This window comes from Anticarsia gemmatalis, chromosome 4 (assembly GCF_050436995.1).
Source record: "Anticarsia gemmatalis isolate Benzon Research Colony breed Stoneville strain chromosome 4, ilAntGemm2 primary, whole genome shotgun sequence".
NCBI classification, from domain to species: domain Eukaryota; kingdom Metazoa; phylum Arthropoda; class Insecta; order Lepidoptera; family Erebidae; genus Anticarsia; species Anticarsia gemmatalis.
The window spans coordinates 8,456,399-8,478,516 of NC_134748.1; the positions used below are offsets into that span (position 1 = coordinate 8,456,399).

Below are 22,118 nucleotides of genomic sequence, written 5' to 3' on the forward strand. Positions count from 1 at the left end.
TCCTTCGAGCCGGATTTGAACCAGCGACCTATGGATATCAGCTTTAGTCCTCTACAGTCCACCGCTCTACCAACTGAGCTATCGAAGGCGTGTAGATAAGTGCAAAATTAAACATTGTGTTTTTTTTTAAAGATTGCATGTAGGTAAATAAAAATCTGGGGGCACGGAAGTGCCCCCGCAAGTCGAGCAAAAAAAAAGCGGCACGGCCGTAACATCCTTTTCTCGAAGCAATTCGGGCTATTTTTGACACCCCTATAATTTCGTTGTGGATAAAACAAGAAGCCTGGATTTTCAGCAACTAATCAGTCATTGTATAAACACGGTATATTTAAAATTTCAGTCAATTTGAACCAGTAGTTTAGGAATGACAACTTGTTAAAATTTTGAATTTTGTCACTCACTGATTCACTGACTCACTGACTCACCGATCATCAAAAGTCTAAGGTACTTCTAGCAGACTTAGAAGCTTAAAATTTAGAATACAAATAGGGTTTAGTGTCTTAATCATGGGAAAAATGTAATATTTTCTAATTTCGGTCCAGTTTTCTAAATACACCAACTGCAACAATAACTTTGTAATCCCATATAAATGTATAAGATTACAAGGTTACATTTGCAGTTAATGAATTATTATTACAGTAGAAAATAAAATAAATAGGTACCTACTATATGAGACATAACAGGGGAGGGGGTATAGGGTGGATAAGGGTGTTTAGCCCATGAAACTGAACAACATTCCCATAGGAAAATATGTTGAATTATGAAAAAAAAACGTCTTTCCATACAAATTGGACTTATGTTCGCTCTACAAAAAGAAGTGAGATGCCATCAAAAACATTCTGTAATAACCTCAAGTCTCGCCGTAAAAAGTTGTGAGATCGATATAATACCAAGTCGATTAATCTATTTAGTCTCTACTTATTAAAGGACCTTCTGTCTTAAGTTATTACGTATGTTATTATCATGCCAATTTTAAAAAAAAATACCTTTAAAACAATTAGATCGACTTGGTCATCGCAAGAAAACACAAATTCGCCATTAACATTTCAGGAGCATTAACTTCTCGTCGTGCTGTGTAGTGTGATACATACTAATAATTAAATCATGCGATGGCCAGGTCGGTCTATTTGTTTTAAAGGTATTTTTTTTAAATTGGCATGATAATAACATACGTAATAACTAAAGACAGAAGGTCCTTTAACAAGTAGAGACTAAATAGATTAATCGACTTGGTATTATATCGATCTCACAACTTTTTACGGCGAGACTTGAGGTTATTACAGAATGTTTTTGATGGCATATGTATATCATATATCTCAATGTTTACAACACAAGCTCAAGTGATGATTTTATTGCGGTTTGTTGATTAATACGCGGGTTAAACAGTGTTGATATTTCTGGACACAAAATTTTTTTAAACATTTTAGTAAGAACCTGTATTTCAGAAATGTGCTCTTGACGAAATCGTTCCTTGAAGAAAACTAAATTTTTACCGAAATATTTTGTGTGTGATGTTCATCAAATACTACTAATAGCGTTAGTAGCGACAATATTATAAATGAACGTGGAAAATGCATAGCTTTTTGTTACCATTCTAGACCTCATTACCATTCCTTCATTTTTTTGCGTTACGCGAACTTTTGGACTAATAAAGTGTGTGTCTCTAAGGGCGTTAAAATATGAGTGAATTATAATATTAAGGGTTTCAAACTTTTGTTCAAATAGTGTATATTTGATTTTCACAGGCTATGGTTAAATAAAGAGTACAGACTTATAAGAGAGAGTATCACTAACAATTTTAAAAACATTTTTCTGTGGCTCATAACTTTTTTAGTGATTGACACTTTAAAATAAAGTGTAAAAATATTATCTCCTCTATTATTAGTGTTATAGGCTATTGTAACAATACTAACTATACTCTGTTTTAAATGACGGTTGGCAATCTTATCTGCTTGTGCCATCTTTTCCAATGTTTATGAATATTTAATTTTTTGCTTGTCTTTTCATATAAGTGTTCATACAGTTCATGAAGGAATATTCTAATGAGTGGTTATTATAATAAATAACCGAATGACCTTAACGATCCAGAGATGTCAAGAGAGGTTGACAGGTATTCATTGTAATGTGTATGGAGATCGAGTTTAAAGATGACAGGGCCTTGACACTGCTACTGTTGCTACTAGGCAATAGACATGTGAGTGGAACAAAACGTGTGCCATAGTGGAACGTTATTATATTTTGTTTGTAAATACTATAGTGCCTAAGATCTATTCAAGACTCTTTTAAATCAGTGTCACAGTGCGATCGAGTCTGCAGAATAACATGATAGACATTTAAAAAGAAAAATGTGGGATGAAGTGTGCTGTATTGTTTATTCCGCTCCTGTTTGGACATGTACGAGTATAAAGAAAAAACAAAATACGGTAAGTTTAAGTTTTTAATAGACTTTACCACATTAGTACACAGACTCGATCGCACAAAAAGTGTGCCGTCTGCGCTGCGCCTAAAATACCTTTATACATTATTATATTGAAAACTGTAGGTAGTTAACAAAAAAGAAAACCCTTTACACGAAGAAGAATAATGAAATTGTCTAAAATTGAATTCCTATAAGTAATTAAAAAATGTTATAGCTGGAAATTTATATGTACGATGATCTACAAACATAATTTCTTTCAAAAACTTTGTATATAGCAGTTTGTATATTAAGTACGGCTGCGGCTTGCCGAGACTAATTTAAATGGAAACTGCAGAGGGAAGGTTCGCAAGTTCTAATTACAGGCTAGGGAAACTTAAATTCTGGCAAGTAACCAAATAAATAAGGCATAATTTTGCGTTCCAGCGTTTCGCAAACTTCATTGCAATTGAACAAATCGAATCAACATCGTTGTTAGGGAAATTGATGACTGCCGAAATAGGATTTGTTTGTTTGGTAAGCGAAGTGAAAGCTACAAGGAAAATTTAATAGAGGAAAATCGTTGAGAGCCAAACAACGAGATTAGGAAATCAAGACGTGCAAACGGAATTACGCTGGATTTATGAATTTATTAAAAGGCGAGGGGCGCGCTCGTCTTTGTATGTATTGTCCTAGTTTTAATAATTGACTGCATTGTTAATTGGTCAGTTCCCAGAGTCGGCGAGTAATTTGCTTGAAAGCGTTTGTCCGGCATTGTGACAAGTTATTGCTCATATCGTAATGAAAGTTGGTGCCAGTGCGCCCAGCGCTACCGAATGATTAACGTATCTGCTAATGGGTATGTTCACCACCATTTTATTCAATTAATTAAACTCATTGGGAGAGTGTTCATTATGCATAGCATATTTGATGCACAATGTTTCTTTTCCAGTAAATTCGAGCAATAATTTTTGATTATGTTGTTTGGTAACCGCACCATTTACTATTTGGAGTTGTGCTGTAGAATACTTGCTTGTTATCTAGATACCTGAAAAGTAAAAACCGTAGAGATTTCTTAGTTTAAGTTACAGATAAAGTACACGTTTTATAACTAATAACGACATACGCTGTACATTTATGAATCCTTCTTCCACCAGCGTTGAAATTGATCTCTTGGTCATAGAATCGGTTTGTTATATGACGGTATTAGGTTTCAGACGCCGCGTGGCTAGACCTAAGGCTAATATATTTGGCATAGTTCCAGTTCAATACCAACTACCAACCAAGAATTTATACGAACTACATATTTCTAAGTTTGTATTGTGGCAGACGTGAGATGAGAGTTCAGTGTTAGACGTAGACATACATTACGTATTTACATCTAGACGTTGTCTGATCCTCTAACTTCAACCAAGCGAGAAGTATCAAATGTCAAGTGTGACGGCAAACATTCTCATTGATTCATCGGCATTATCAAGTAAAGATAACTTAAATAAACTAACGTTTTAAGCGCAAAGTAACCGAGTTGATCTGTATATTATTAAACTGATATATTTTAGAACATATCATCATGAATTACCAGCAACTTGAGCATCGATTTATCGAACCTTATTAAAAATGATTAGTATGAATGAGAAAAATATAAAATGTCGTAGATTTAGGGAGAGCGTCATTATAACGAGTGGCCCTGTTCGCCCGAGAGGATAATTTGCGAGTCCCGAGAGGCTTTGATGTTCAGCGGCCTTGGAGCAGCATGCGGCGAAGCGTGAGCTTGTGCCAACCACCACCTCTTCATCCAAGAACTTGACCTTTATACGTGTCGTGTGCTCTCTATGTCAATCATGTACACGTTTTTATAATAATACTCTATATTTTTAGAAAATTATCGATAATACGCAGTTGTTTTTTGTATCTAGGCTTATAGATCTTGGGATGCAAAATTTCTATACTTAATATCAAATAAAAGATAAAGTATAATGAATAACATATTCACTTTTTATTTATTTCATTTTTTTCCTGTGTTGTTTCTGTTCATGTTTTTTTTCAGTAGGTAAACTACGTAACTATCTGTTAACTGCATTAAATGAATATAAACCAAGGAGAAACCAGTTATCCAATGTCACATTAGCATAATACTAGGTGACCGTACAAATCTTTGTTCTATCGAGACGGAAATCTCAAGGCTCCAGACCTACTTTGTGCACATTTGAACATGCATTTGGCTGCCTTCTTGACACCGTTCTCTAGTAGGTATAACGTTTTATACAAACCTTTGGGTCTCCTATTGTTAACATTGTATGAAACGACTTATCATAGTTTTATGTAAGAAAACCTTAAAAATACCATAATGCCTTATAAGCAGAATGCCAATTACGATAGTTTCTACAATGTTCGCAATAACCAAAAACCATTTCGTTGCGCCCTCGAAAATTAACAGATCGCGTGCATACCGGTAAGGCTGAAACCCCCTGACCTTACACCTACAATGTCAATGTTATCTGATCCGCCCCGATAATGTTTATGAGCTCTGGGCGTTGCCATACTCAAACCTCTATGTGTATTCCTATTATTATCGCCTCCCTCCTAACATAAACCTGACAGAACATCAACACCACAATTAGAAGTCGATAGTTTCTATTTCCTTAAATAAATATCATTTTTATTTACTAGAAAGACTCAATCACTTCTTGAAACTTACGGGAGAACCCTGGGCAATTAACTCGATTTTAATGGAGTGCTGCAATAAACAAAACTTAATACACGGCATCAAATCTTTTGGTAGACCTATCGATACATAATAATAAAGATAGATCTCGTTTCCGGTCGGTAATTTTTCTATTCTCTACGTAAATTCTTCTTCAACAGAAATTTGGATGTTATAATGTGTTTATATAATTACTCTTAACACTCAGACAAGTTGGTTAAACCCATATGTTCTATAAACAAGATTTAAATAAACATTAGCTTGGCGTGGGCGGACATTGATATAATTCACCGAACATTACTTCATTTCATTATTATTTAGTACAAATTTATTAGATTTAGCATTTCCATACCACTGTTCACACCAAAAACATCATTATTTTGTGTGTTATTCGACACTCGCATTATCACATTACAGACAAGCTAACCAAGAGGAATGATTTCGAACAATATTAGGAACGCGCGTGTCTTGAAATTGGCTACTATTGGCGGAAGGAAAATCCGTGTCGACAAATGGAGTCCTTTTATTGGGTTTTCCCTTGTTCACACCACCGAAATGTCAGGTCAGCAACCTTTATTACATGAGAAACAAGGTCAGGTTATTTTGTTTGTTTAATGAGAGAGTTGGGACGATGCTCATGGCAACCTTCCTCAATCGTCTTTGTATTATTTCAGCAGGTGACCTCGCCATCGATCGTGTGCATCGAGGCGCTATGCCGGCTTCACCTCGTCGCAAATCCGCTGATATATCTTTTAGTACCGTTAATGGGTGGATAAATATAGCAGGAGCTGATTGCTCTACTTATTTTGTTAAACGTTTATTCTGTTCCTGAAAGTAGGTATCTTGTTTTTTCAGTCCCTGAAAAGACCTAAATATAGATCCACGCATTCGGGTTCGAGCATTTAATAACTTTCGTGACCATAAAATATTGATAAATATATGCTTAGTGCCTAAACTATGCCCAAATCATTAAGAAAAATGCAGTAATAGGTAAAAAACGTACTTATTACCATAACAATTAACATGCCAAAATGCAGGGGATTTCATAATTTACATACATATGTATATGAAATTTTACTTATGCAGGCGTTACGTTGAGAGCAACCACATATTACTTTTTGACATATGATTGTTCATTTCAAAATTCCTCTTTATAAAATCGGGATGATCAACAAACCAGCAAATCAATATCCAAGGTGGAATATTATTTCGAGTTTTAGGCTGTTCATAAAGTTCTTTTTTGTAATAAAAATGATTCTAACATTCTGGAATCAAATAATAGCGCGGCTAGTTGAATTTAGTTTCAGCGAGTTGTAATAGAAACGAGTTCTGCGGTACTAACTCACCATTGATTGGCACATATTGGAATCTATTCAAGGCTTTACGTATTTATGTGTTAGAGAGTAAGACTATTAATTGTTAGTTATGGGGTACGCTGTCTGACAATCACATTTCATTATGAATTTATAACCTATACGAACGTCCGAACGAATAAGTAATTTGACGTTAAATGAATTGTTATGCAATTCATTTGCATAAAAATACTACGAATGTGCTCGAAGTACCTACCTATTAAACAAAATGAGTAATAGTAAAAGATAATTTATTTTGTTACCAGAAATGGCAGTTTTAATGCAAACCTTTTTTTTTATAATTTACAATAGCGAACTTAAGAAAACTACGAAGTTATCTTATATCTAATTAAGATAAGTATATTAGCGAGATTGAAGCATCTTGGTTCACTGGCTTGGCAGAGTCAAAACTATCAAATTGAATGTGCAACCTGTTTAAGCTAGCAAGGAAAGTATTTATGGCTAAAATAATGCATGATTACCTACTAACAATATCACATCTTACTGGTGCAGCGTACAAGTAATTTTTAAGTCTATTCAGATAAAAGTTGCATACTGAACCAAAACGAAATTTGTACGGACCATATCGTAATGGGTGTTGTGCAACATTATAGAAGAGGGATTGTAACAACTCGGGAGTACAGTGTATCTGGGGAAACTTTCCTCTGCAAATGTCAGGCCATCAATCCTCACGGGGGAAAGTCGGGGAACAATGATTTTAACCGAACTATCGGTTAACGATTGCCAATAAAAGTTTCAGCACAGCTTTAGTGGGGTGGACGACCGACGACCGACGACCGAGGATCGTGGATTAGCAATTAGTTGGGTCTTGCCGATGAAGATATGTTGGACACGTAGGTACCGAATCCGGAGATTAATGAGGATATCCACCTAAGTTTCGCGTAAGCACTTTGCCTACTTCAATATGTTTAGCATGTTTTTGTACTTTCGCCTTATCCAACTATGCCTACGTTCACGTCTACTTGATTCAAGTAAACACGGTGCCACTATTCCTCTGATTGTTCTAGAAGCTTCTGTTTTCTGGCTCCATTATGGAACAAAACCGTATTACTGAATCTAGCATCACATAATGTTCTCTTTTATGGAACTAACCGAACAAACATAAACCAATCATCAGCACTCGCAGTAAACATTACTGCACTTGCGTAATTCAGTGTAAATAAACTAAGATACGATTCATTAATGCCCACGCAGTCGGCAATGAGCTTAACAAGCGCATCGCCACATCATGTAGCGGTATACTGTTTGTTTATGCAAATCGAGACTGCTGAATGAGTCCTCCACTGGTATAATGTGCCTACTGTGAACTAATTTATTGTTAGAACAGTTAAACAAACGATGCTTGCACATAATTCAACGTTATAATTGTTTAGGCAATTGCTCTCGGAAATAGGAGCATGAATATTGCACAAAATTAATTGCTTGGACGACGGACTATCTGGACATCATATTTTATACAGAATACGTAGATAACTTGTACAGCGCTAAATTGGTTTCAGATGCCTTGTCTTTCTGCTATGCAGGAAGTTTAAAAAACGAATACATTTCCTTCTATATTTAAGTACATATTCAGTGTTCACATAGTAGCCTACGGCTTCAGACATGAAAACGAGGTCTAGGTTCCTACTCAAACAAAAAATCTTCACGTACTTCGTGCGTTCTGTATGACACATGTTAAAAGTGATTGATTTATGCAAGGTCCTGAATATGTCACGACATGGTATACAGCGTGATCTGAGGACAATTTCTAAATGCGAAGGTTACGAAAGTTAAACGAGAAGATAATGATACACTTCTTTTATGGAAAATTGTAATGAACTTTGAAAGTAATTATTTTAATATAATAAGTACGATACCGCGTCTGAACCGTCAGACATTAAGCTAATAAGTGTGACTTAAACATGCTTAGAAAGTATTATTGCGAGTACAGTGAAGAGAAGCCCTTCATTGGATTAACACGACATAGAAACATATTACATCTAAACAAGGTGCTTAGTTCGCAGGACACTAAAGAGACTATAATATAAGCGAGGCGAACTCATTGTGTCTCCCAAAGGCTCCGGTGACACTTAATGGATTCTTGACACGCTTCAGCTCTCTGAGACAGTGAGCAGATAGCCATTGTTTGCTATATTTGCGAGAAAGGCAACATTGTTCACCCTGACAGAGCAGAGGTGAAATTATAAATGCCGTAATTATCTTGTCAATAACTGTTACCTGCCTTGTAAATCATTGTCACATATGTATGTGTTAACTTGAATACTATAAATCGTTAAATGAAGCATTCAACTTTTAAAAACGTTGTTGTCTTAATTCGTACACGAGGCACACTTGTTTACAACGAAAAAAGTCGAACCAATTTCACATCTCGCCTCGTGCAAACTGAAACATAATAAAACGTAAAGATACAAGCTTCCAGTATTGTGTATTTTCTTTTCATTCTTGTTTTCCACGGCCTTGAATACAACAGACAGACATGAAAGCCTACAATTAATGAATAAAAGTACTTCTATTTGAAAACGCTCTCTGTATTACAATGTACGCTTATTCCTTCGTTGTATGCTCTCGCGATTAAGACTTTACGTCTAGACACCGAAGTGGTTTTGTGTTGGAAAAATCTTAGGACAGTTTCATTCATGAAAACGACACGTGTGACATTAATGCGTGGGCTTCGTTTATGGTTGCCATTAGTACATTAGCGCTCATAATTACTGAATAATTATTTAGTAAAGCCCACACGGAAATTTAAGTGGCGTGTCTATAAATGTTAAGTACAATAAAAAAGAAATTGTATTCGATATTGTTAAGAAAATATCATAGCTCCTTGATACTAAATAAATGTGTATCCTCTTGTAAAATGCAATAACGGACTAGTAGGAATGGCAACAATCTGTTCGGATCAGATATTGTTTCGCATTATATTTTATGACATACTAACTTGGTACTTAAGTAGTGAATACGCTGTAGCAGCAATTTTTCTGCAATATTTGTTAGGAAAACGTGCGGGGCTAGCAATTTTAAACTTTCTTACATAAAAATGTTAAAAATTGTTTACTTATAACTTAGTGCAACAAGTTTGTTAAAGCTCCAGCATGAGGTTAAGACTGAACTGGAGAGAGTCATAAGACTATTAATTTTGGATTTTTGGATTTGGTTCATAGATTAAAACATTTTCTTTTCGCCTAGGTTTTGGTCTGTCTATGGATTAGTGTCGCTAAGCAGTACCATTGCACGAAAAAGACAAGCTTTAAAAATAAAGGATGACAGAAAAGACGAGAATAAATAGGATGAGCCTAAAATAAAAAAAAACAGAAACTGCAATAAAAAATGTAGGATAAATAGTCTAGTCTAGGTCTAGAATTTAAATAAATATACATGCGAAAGGTAGGCAGTATTTCAGTTAGCAGGCAGAGTTAGGTTGGGATAACAGGAACGGCGCAGGCTTCCGCCAAGGTCGATATCGTCGCTTCCTGCGAGCTAGCACAGCCAGCGGCTACAACTATTTCGTTACCTGTGCTACCACTGCGGTTACTCACACCATATCCACAAGTCACAACGACGCGAACAAAATATTCCTTTTTTTGTATGAAAAAATACTTCGTTGTTTACTTTTGTCGTTGAGACTTGAAAGGAATAAATAAATATGATGTTTGGTTTACTGAAAAATTATCACACTATGGGTTAATAAATATGATTATTGCGAATAATATTATTATAGAAGATTATCAGTAGTTAAGTAATACCAAGTGGTACTATTATTTAGTATGTAGTAATACTTATTATTTACCTGTACGATTTATCTAAACCGCTCAGCTAGACGCAAGTCACGGCGGCGCGACGGTGATAAATACATTACGGTCCAGTAAAACACAGTTTCCCGTGTTGATTTAAAATTCATATGGTTTCGTTGACGAGCAGGATAAATCATACAGGAACATACATAATGCAGGAAATAGTAGAGGACGTGACGCCAAACCTTTCCAGATCATTCGGAGAGGTCGCCTCAGGAATAATGCATTAGGAAGATTTATACCTTCATTGGCATTCTTACAGGTATGCTTTCAATGTCATAGGATAATCTGTCATGCTCGGAACATACATGTGTACAAGTGCCCGAGACCCGAGATCACGAGAAATGAGATGTGCATCGAATACCGTCTATTCAAGGTATACAAGAGGCCAGACTTCTGACCTTCTTGAAGCTTCGCTAAGCTCCGCATTGTCTGGAAATGAAATGGAAAATATGAGAACGTAGTCTATAGGTGCCTAGTTGACTAGTGTCTGTGTTGCGCAGGCACGGTGTGCTGAAATGCAATGTGGGCTGGCATTTTAGGCTGTCGATTGTTAATATAATGATGGTAATCAGCATTCAGCGTTAGTAGCGCGGGTTGGACGGATATAGCGATCGCACCGCACCGATAGTATTACCCTCGAGGTTCGTGCACTGCTCACTGATATTTATGGACCAATTTGCCATTGTCAATGTTTGCATTCCATTAACACAAGGAAAAGTGTTTGTGGACAGGCGTTTATGTTTGTCTTTGTCTGTCTAGTCGTGAGACAATATATTATAACTCTTGATATTTGGTATGCTTCAAATTGCGTCAACGAATGTAATCAAATGCCTACAGAATTTGATGTAAAACATAGTGGAGGAGCCGGTAGACATAAAACGAATAAATAAGGTTATATCTTGTTCGAATTGTTCATTTTTCGTGACATGAGACGGGATGGCAAATTATCGGCGCCGGCTGCTAACAAATTCGATTCTATCCGAGTCGACGAGTCGACGTTACTCGCGCCGGCTCTAATATCAATCTGTGACCAATAAACTATAGATTGCACGACTTCATGATATAAAACATGGTAGCAATTTTACGGATATTAAAGCAACACCTGTACTGTTTTATGAGAAAACCTTTTCAGCGTCATGAAAATGTATGACATGATAATATTGTAGACTGAAGAACTGGAACTTTCTTTTGGATTTAAGATCCGCCTTTCGCCTGTAGGCTTTTGTTCGAGCAAACAGTGATTTGAATTTACGATTTAAAAGAAACATTGAATGAATCAATACTAAAATGTAGAATATAAAGTCATCAAACAGTTCGCTTTAAAAATTATGTGAGTGAGCTGACAGATGAGATGACAATTGATCTCGATTCATAATAGATACTAGCCTACTTCCCTTTCATGGTTGTGATTATTATTATTTGTAATAAAATACTTGAACGTATCATAACAACTTATATATGTACATGTATTCAGAGAATTAAAATGATTGGCGGAGTATGCAGATCTACATCTGCAATCTGCATATCATCCAGTATACTAACACTACTTTTATAAAGCTATGATTAGAAAGAATTTATCAATTATTTCTAGAAATATAACCTGTCGCCATAAATTTATGAAACTGATCTAAAAATACGCAAACTCGTTAATGCCGGGGTCCTTTGTTGCCGTAGACAGTAAATGTCAGCAAAAGCAAAAACTCTAGAGAGCGTCGGGCGCTTCGTTATATGAATACGTGGGATCTCGGTAAATTGCTATCCGCGGTGCACTGACTCTACGTATTTGTCACCATGAGGTTACCTCATCAAACTAATTAACACCAACCAAATGTTATAAAGTGCAGACTATTACTACGTTTCTTTTTTATGTGTTAACCTCGAATAAGCCTAGGACTTTATTCAATTTTGGAATGGAATTTAATATTCAAAAAAAGTTTTTTATTTCTTTATTAGAGGACGTCACCAGGCTACTGTTTTACTTAGCCTGTATTTTATTATTGAGTTAGACGAATAAATAAAAAATAAAAATTGAAGCGTAGGGAGAATGTAATCTTTCCTATTAATTTTTGCCTGCATGACATACCTACTTAATTCAGATTGAATATTTGTGAATTGAGGGTTTTGAGAATAGGTTATTTTGATATTACAACAATTTGTTGCTTAGTTTTCAACAAAAGGGGGCATCGGCCGCATTGACGTCGATACCGGCTATTTACGTCCTCCTTTGAATGGAACCTGTCAAATAGAAGATTAACAGACACATGCAATGCACTTGTATTCTGATGTAGGTATGCACATTCTGCACAACACTTTTGCTAACTACGCTTGCATCAATAATATTGTGATTGTATGCATTCGGTGACCCGCTTATTTTAAATTGAAAGCAATTGTGGCGAAACGAGGGAATTAACAATACGTTCCATTAAAATACACGGCATAAACAGATACCGTTGCTGGCGAAATGTTGTGTGGGAGTCTTCGTTTAATGTGATTATAATGTCTACTGTCTGCACCCCGCTTTTACCTCGATACAGCTTTGTCTGGACAAAATATATCGAAGTAGGAAAACGAAATAAGGACGCACCCATCTAACGAAATATACCTATTATCTGTTTTTATTTAGGTAGGTACCTTCCTATGTTAACTAAACACTTAGGTAGTGTTGATTGAGGCTTTTTTACTTAGGTACTAATATCAAGTTAATACTTGAATAGCGTAAATAGGTCATTTTTCTTATAACTTACGGAACTTGAATTCTCTTCACCATATTTAGGCCTATTTAGAAGTTCCTCTTAATACTTCGGATTCGGCAGCATTTATTTGCTAAGTTCAATTAGAGATAATGGTCCTTTCTTAGAAAATGATAATAGTACTATGACTAGGAGCCGCTTATTGCTGATAATGCTGTTGCCAAGCAGCGGGGAGGAGGAAGGGCAGATCGCAGACTATGTTAAATAGGAAGACTATGGAATAGAATATGGAAAATCTGACGAAAACTGATGCAGACTGAAGCACATAATGAAAAAATCATCATCAATATGATAGTGAAGTAAAATATATTTTTATAATCAAAAGTGTCTAGGGAAATATTAATTATTGAAGTCATTAAAATAAGTAAACATTTTAAATATAATAATGCGTTAGGCGTTCTTTTATCTTTTATTTATAGGGTCAATGAACTGTGGGTCATCAAAACATTAAAATTTTTAACATCAATGTATCTGGAATAAGAGGGTAAAACGTATAAAATAATTATAAATAGTTATAAAATATAAAATAAAACTCAGAATACGTATTTGGACGCTGTTCTTTTTTTACTAGTTCATTTAGAAGAATCATTGTTTATTTCATTCATACATTTGAATACAATCCAACCATGTAAAAAAGGCCAGTGTCCGCGCCCCGCACCCTCCAGTTTACCGCCCCGCTCGCCCCGCGTCATGAATACCCGACCAAATGAACGGCGCGCGCCCGGCCCGCCAGTCATCGAGCGGCGGTCTTGGAAGATGCTATTGAAGAGAACCAAAATATTATTAACGGTGTTAAACTGACATGCGCGCAATTGTTTCTAAATTGTGACTAAAAACAAACGAACCAATTGGATTTCAGTGGTCGAACAAAGTGTCAGTGTAGTGTTGACATTAAATCGGCTTTAAGTTTGCATATTCCACGTATGTTTTAACCGATTGGTGCAGTGTTTATGTTGGGTGCGCGCGGCCCGTTTCGTCCGGCGTGCTGGAGGGACGTCGCCCTCGAGGATTGCTATTAGAGGTAAGGCGCTAAGATTATGATTATTTTAGCCTTTTGTTTGTAAACGCGGCAACACCTACGACAAACAACAATGGACAGCGTGCGGCTTAGAACGGTAAACGGTGATGTATAGCCGTCGGAAAGCCGGTTCCTACCCTAGACATGGTCCGAAGATGTTCAAATAAATCCGGTCGCTATACCCTATAACCAGTTACGGTTAAGATGCACATAATATATTATTGTCTCCATTTTACGGGCTTTGTTCACCACAAACTAATTTTGTTATTATTTTAATACAAAACGAAAAGTCTACCAAGTTCTAATTTGAAGCAATGATAATATATGTTTCTATTGTTTAAGTAGGTTCTACTTCATGCAATAAGATGGCTAATCCCATATTGAAAATACCTAATGAAGTTAACATAAAATAGTTAGCATTAAGTTTTCATTGTTAACTGGGCCATTGCTAAAAAACCTCGCAAGGTTAACAGTTAAAAATAATTAGGCATATTCTCGTATTCCATGTATTTTTAAATGTTTGTTCATAATTATATTGGGAATGAGCTTTTTTATAATCAGCTGGACTAACTTAATTTACAATAATTGTTTAGGAATAGACAATTTTTATTTATCGAATAATGCTCTCAACCTACTGATCATAAAAAAAAATATTTTACTTTTTTTATTCGGCACACTCGGTTGGCAGTTAGAGGAAATGAAAATGCATAAAATCTTATACCTAAACATAGCTAGACTACCTATTCTCTGATAAGCGATGACTAAATAAAATATTAATAAGTATAGGAATTGTAGGTATTTCCTAATACCAAAATGTCAACAGTCTGTAAAAAAATGGAATTATTTTTTAAAATAACTCTACACTATAATTTGGCTTCAGCCTATTAAAAAAAAATCGTTCTAGATCATTAATATCTATGAAAAAGATCGACAGATATGTCATGGCTTCCATCAGTAATCATAAGAGTATCAAGTGTTATTGGCGTATCTTGGCTTCATGGTGCAACTGACTCGGGTCGGCCAGTAGGCGGGCTCGAGCGTAACCCAGTTTTACGGGTCACGCTGTTCACTGTTCACCCGGCGAAATGCTCATTCGCTCGACAACTTACTGATACTTCGCTTATTATAACACCTTTATAAAATCTTTATTTTTTTAAACTACCTCTGTTAGTTGATCTTCACACCAGATATGCCAGTTTTAAGCAGGTTGTAAATTTTTTGTCCCAAAATGCTCATACAATTTATATTCGCTTGCTATTAACGAAATAAACAATAATTTGTTTACGTGTCAAATGGTTATACTAATAAAAATTAACATAGATACAGTTAAGAATTATAAAGAAGTTTGGTAAACTGATCAACAGTATTAGCCAAAATATAAAAAAAAATACACATAGGTGGGTGTGACTACAGATTATGTCGTTAATCTATACTTTTAAGGCAAAAAACTAGCATGACATTAGTAGTTTAAAATCCTTATCCTTTTAGCGAACTAATTCTATAAATTCTGATTTATTGCAAAAACGTTTCCACCTAATTTAGATTTAACGTGTTTTTACAGTGCATTATAAAATTAGTGTCTAATGATTGACACATCATTTAATTTTTATTATACCACTTTATCCAACATGTCGTAGTCCTGTGGACCAGTTTGAGGAGATTAAATAGTAACGTGATAGGATGAGCACAATAAAACACGAATTATGAAGTCATCGTCGTCAACGCGTGCATGATGTAAGATTACTGACCATCACTAGAAGCGGGACGCGGAAGTACTAGTAGTAGTACAGGTTTTGTCATGCTAATTTTAATCAGTATATTAATAAGATTAATCATGATAATGGATTTGTCACATCTATCTAATACAGTTATTATTTTACGCTTTACGTTGTGGTAGGTCCAAAAACTTATAAAAAGTTTTATAAAAATCAATAAATAATACGAACATTATCCATTGTACTCGTATAATGCTTTAGTACTTGACTGACTGAGTGTACGTAGCTAAACGTTTATAAGCCATGGTATAAACATAATGCATGGTTTCACCGCAACATGAGGTGCACGGCAGGTACTCCCGCAAAACGTCAACAAGACCAGTTAAAAAACAAAACCAAATTAAATGATTCATGGAGTTGAATGTCAATGCCTGTGACAAACTATACCAACAACAGCTATAAATCTCTTAGGATTCTGGTTAATTTGGTACAGCTTGATAGTTTTCATTCCGGACGCTGTTTTGATCTACGGCCGTGCAATATTTTACCATCTTATGCCTCACAAACGCATAACATTTTGGACGATTAATTGCTAATTTTCTACGTCAAAACACTTCATTCGGTATGAATATTAGTGCGTATAATCCGGAAACCGCTGTTATTGGCTGGTTTAACAGGGTAATTATCAACAATAGAGGATCGCGTCTAACAATGGATAGGAGAGAAACCGAGCGACGGTGAACTTTCAATCGAACGCTATCCATTTGACATACCTTCCTATTTAAAATTCTCGCTGACGTACACCATGAAATTGATGACAAGCGATTGATAGATATTTGATGGCATGTCGCCCTCCCAATAAACTGTGTAAAAACTCGATCAGTCTCAGTCAGCGGAGTGTTGTGTTTTAAGCTGAGTTTATTGCCTCGCTGGCTGCCTGCATCCGGCTCGTAAAATTTTAAATGTTTTGCTTTGGTTCCACCGCAAACCCATATTAGACCTTACACAGCTATATTTTGTACATTACTCGTTTAAGTATTTATTTATTCAGTAATCAAAGATTTATAATCGGCCGATGGCTGTCGTCAGAGAAAGCTTGTTTTATTATCGCATGAAATCTGGAAATATTTATATTTATTAAATAGTCTGACCTAATAAGTCTGACTGGAACTAAGGGGCAATTTATAAATTTTGTATTTAAAAAATGTGATCCAGTGGAAACCAGAGAAGCTAAAGTATATTATAATTGTCAAGCTCTTGATATTCGTTAATATCCAACTGTAGAAAATATGTATTTAATAGGCCAGACTCCAACTGATCGGTTCAGATTCCATATTTGCAATCAAGTAGACTTGTACAAGCACATGACGAAATTATTATTCTTGTTGCTTTATTATTATTATGTACAGACGCTAATTACCATTATTTATAAGAAATCTGTGACCATATTTAGGATTGAAAGTTATTATTATTGTTAATACATACATTTTCGGCCTGCACTTAAAAATCTTAATCAACCAATAAAGGCCTACTCGGCTTGTACAGTCATGAGCTTAAATTTGTATTTTACTAACCACAAGTGACGGTGGTACGTTTAAGACTAATACCTACTTAGCACATCACGGTGTTATAATAAATATAATAGGACTAAGTAAAAAAAAAAATATTTTTATATATTTACATGCAATGGTATAAAAAAGTTTATAATTACAATTTTTTTTTTCTAAGGAAAAAATGTCCTTGTGCTTCGTTTAAAATGCTGACAAATCATAATATGTAAATGAAGTAAGTACACAGCCTGTTCATAATAAAACAAACAGATAATAATGCATATAAAATGTTAAATATTCTTATGTTTGACTTACAAACCCGAGATGACCTCCAAGTACTTGTTTACCTTGAAACTGTGAACATTTAGTAAACACAATTGCATGGTTTGGTTTAAGTATTCCCATAATTACTAGTTATGTTTCCTGAATACCTACCATTAACGAAATGACAATGTTTATCAATACGTTGACAAAATATCATGATACATTAACCATTTACATACGCTTCTATTTTTGTACACCGACCTGGTTACTATCTAACTATAGTACGTTCTAATTCCTCTTTTGTTATTATGAATATTAAAATCTCGTTCCATTGGTCGTCGACATGCTCAAATACAACAAAAAAGATCGTGTATTTGAAGAGTCTATCAAAGCCGTGATCTACTTCTGTCTTAGGGATGATTTATTTGAAGAAAATAATAAAATATTTTCTGTGTGATTCCAGAACACAGGGTATTACTTTCCTTATCTAACGATATTGGAAAAAAAGCTAAAATATTTTCTGTGAAAATAATCCGGCGGGTTCGCCTTTGAAAGATTATACGTTTTTGCTGTGAAGAGTAAGTCACATAGCCCCACGACCCCCACGTACAATATCTGTTTCGAAGTGTGTCGTTACCGATGGTATTCCGTCCGAAAACAACTGTTGCCAAATCAACTTCGCTTGTTTGTCATGTTCTGCTCTACGGAACCGGAATTGGGACTCTGGAAATACGGTAACTACTGTTTACGATGACAGGCTGAATAGTTACTGCGATGAAAACTATAAATTGCAGGCCGCTTCCTAATTCGGAACCAAGACACCTTCTTTTTGAGTAAAAAATAAAACATTTTGAATAAAGAATACATTCATTTCCATTATTTTATGGATTAAGCACTGCTGGTTATTTTTGGCTTCTCTTTAAAACAGACAATAAAATAACATTTTAAGAAAAATAAAGTTTGTAAGTAGTTTTAATATAAATTAAAAGCCTTAAAACGGTCAAGTGTAATATTATTTGCAGCAAACATTCAGAGCAAGATGAAGTAAAGCTGCGTATTTGAAGATACAACTTGTCAACTCCCTTTTGCGTTGAACCTCATCTGATTTACCGTTTTAACTTGTTAGATTACGATAACTTAAAGATTTGTATTAAATCAGCATAATAAATAAAATATGAACCGTTTCGTTATGCAATAAGCCGCTGTATTAAAATAACATATGCATCAACTTTCTGCCTGATCTCGCGCGAAGTTGAAGAAGCTGTCCTAGCTGTTTAGGAAGTTCCTCTTCTGAGACTGCGAACAATCGGAAAGTAGCATTAATATTTCGTTATTATACCAGTCCTGTTGCTTCTACTATATTAACTTAAGGATAATGCATTATTAAGTTTGGAAGTATACATTGTATCTTTGTGATACATACATGATGTATTGAAGTGTGAGTTTTTAACTGTTGAGTAATAATATTCTTTGAAATAAGTTCACATAAAATACTAAATCGGTCATCATATAATAATTAAGATTCGTTTCGAAAGCTTATGATCTAAAATGATGAGTTTACTTTACTAATGATGCTTAATGGTTGACGAAGTTGATTTATTAGAGTTTGGCACCTCAATTCGAAGAAAGTATTGATAAGTTGTAGCAAGAGCTCCATAAGTAACGTGATTAGACACTTATTAGAACACTAATGGATTCCGGACGTCTTGCTAATTGTTTACGGAAAGTTCTTTCGTTGATTTGTTATTACACTTACCAAACCACTGATAAAGTAAGTGATGACTAAATAATACCGAATTAAAATAAGGTCACCTCGATTGAATTGGTATTATTGCACCCTTGATCCGTATAGAATAAAATATTGCACTCGGTCGATGTCTCAATAATAAAATTGTAAAAAATCGATAAAAAATAAAGTTAAACAAGTCTATGTAAGGGCAGACCGCCTAAAACGTCATTACTTGCCCAATTTATTTTTATTTAACAAGTTAACCGAGTTACTAGCTGTCTTCGTAAAAAGGCGTTTATTTAAATTACGTCAGACGGAAATATATTAGATTTTCTTAGATGGAGATACTCTACGGAAAAGTAATTTCGTGTTAATAAAACTGAAAGTTTTTCTTATTTCGTGATATTGTAACTTGAGATCTTGTATTAAACATGATTGTTATAAGTTAGATGTCGCCGCGGGCAAATTAAACTTACTGAGAATCTTGAAGAATTTTATGTAACATGATAAATTTGGTGATGTTCATAAATTGAGAGAGAAAAACTGTCGGCAATATTTAATAATAGAGTTTAAGGCATAAACTAAAATGAAAATAAAAGTTGATGATGGTTAGTAGAAAATTAGTTATTTATGTCTATAATTTGAACCTAATTAATTAAGAACTGCACAAATATTGAATTGTTAAAATCACGAAGATTTAAAAGATCGCGTATTTAATCGCGATCGCACAGTTCTCGAGGATTTAAGCAAGATAAACTGATATATCTAGCAGTAAATGGAACGAAGATATTATTACAAGATAATTACTTTGTGGACCACTCTGTACGTCTTCATTGTTTGAAGTAGATAATGGATTTCTAATTGATAATTTTTTACTTTTTTCTACAGTTTCAGTTGCAGTCGCAGTGAAATATAGAGGCTTACTGTGTGATATTGCTTGTTAATGAGTTCATTGTTCTCGAGATAATGAAGGCAATAAAATAACTTAAAATATCACGTCGCTCATTTTCCTTCAGAGGTTGACGTGTAAATAAGCATTTAAATGCACAATTCTTTGGTTTGTTTTTGTTTGGTTTAAGAATAATAATCGAAGGGTATGTGTGAAAACTGCTCAGTGTTATTTAATCAATCTATAAGTGTGTTTAATGTCCTTGTACGAATATAAGTTATTTGTAAGTGAAAAAATAACTTGTTTAAGATTACTTGTGTGATTGCTAACTAAAATTACAGACAGTTCGTGTTTATTCACACGAAGTCGGAAAATTATAAAAAAAATATAATTTGCTAATACTTTTAATTAATTCTAAATTGCCAGTTCGTAGACGTTTTATTACCGTAATATGTCAGGTTATTAACAACTTAGCTCGAATGTGATATCATAGTTTTACAACGTGCATTATAACCGTAGTGCAGTGACTAACGGAGGTGAACACAATATGACTAATAACTATCGAGATTCAAATGCGTACATGAACACATAAGTACCATATAGTATCGAGAATATCACTAAATAAACTGGGCTGAATTCATATAAACTTAATATGAATAGCGCAATTCGGTTCTGTAGTTAGTATCGTATATCGAGTACCGTAAGTTTGATATTTAAAATGTACTGCAACAATACTTCCTACACGCCCGCTAGACGCGCTGTAGGACGATTCTCTACAATCGGTACTATCGAGCATGGATAGTTGACATTCAAAATGTACTGCAAGGATGATCAAAATTTCTCGATAACTAGCGGGTTGCCAAAAGTCTATAGTGGTAGACAATCGCCCTTTTGTAGCTCCATTCTCTATTACTATCGACAACCGGCTAGCTATCAAGAAATCAGATCTGAAGTACATTTTAAAATGCAAAGCTCTCGTAACTCGATAATACCGACTGTAGAGAATCGCGGTTTTGTACGTTAAATACAAAGTGGACTAATTGATTCTAAAATATAGGTCACAATCATTTACTAGTTATAAATAAGCGATTTTCGATAAATAACGCCTTAAATCGGTGATATAATTGGATACAAGTGTATTAAGAGCAAACTAGTTACATAGTGTTAATATATTTAATAGTGGTGACATGATTAGACCAGAGTTTAAGTGTGTTGTATTAATTAGATTTCGTTCGTGTGGACATTGTAACGGCCGTCACCTGTCGTTGTTGTGTGACACTCCACTGTGGTTATTTATGAGCTAATTATACTGCTAATTACTCATTATACAAACAATATTTTATCAACGTTTTCGAAAGAATACTAATCATTACCATCGATCATTCTTATTTGTAACTTTGTTTTGACACGACTGTGTAGTGAGTACCCGTGCATTTAAGTTCACGATTATTATTTTCAACTTGGAAAGTAAGTGAACACGTAATTTAAATATCACCAAATAAGTCACCTAACTCTGTTTTATGATAATTACTAATTAACATATGGTTAATTTAAATAAATTACCCTAAAATTTACGTAATACTGCATTCGTTCACCTAATTCAATTAAAAGAAAAAAACTTTTAATTTGAATTGACAGTTAAAGTATCAAGTCATTCATCAGCCTAGCCTTTCTTCCAACTATGTTGGAGTTGGCTGCCAGTCTCACCGGATGCAGCTGAATACCAGTATTTTATGTTAAGCGACTACCTATCGGACCTCTACAACCCAGTTACCTGTGTTTTAACAGGATACTAAATGTTAAGACTGGCTGTCAGACTTTGAAGCTTCTTACTGCTGGTAACGACTGTCAGTACCTACGTCATTAGGAAATATTACCAATATGTAAGTTTATTATCGTTAAAATAATATTCAATATTGTTGTACGTGTTATCCGTC

General features: G+C 34.7%; 1 protein-coding gene and 1 non-coding gene across 6 annotated transcripts in view; one reads left to right on the forward strand and one right to left on the reverse strand.

Moving 5' to 3' along the window:
• Nucleotides 1-88, reverse strand: TRNAY-GUA (transfer RNA tyrosine (anticodon GUA)). Its single transcript is given in 2 exon segments — nt 1-36; nt 52-88. It is a non-coding gene; the product is annotated as a tRNA-Tyr (tRNA).
• A 13,649-nt stretch (nt 89-13,737) lies between these two features.
• The window catches only part of rut (adenylate cyclase rutabaga), a 66,713-nt gene continuing 58,332 nt past the window's right edge, over nt 13,738-22,118 (forward strand). For all 5 annotated transcript variants that reach the window (XM_076113567.1, XM_076113568.1, XM_076113569.1 and 2 more), the window contains exon 1: nt 13,738-14,037. The gene's annotated coding sequence lies outside the window, so the exon portion shown is untranslated. The remainder of the gene's footprint in view (nt 14,038-22,118) is intronic.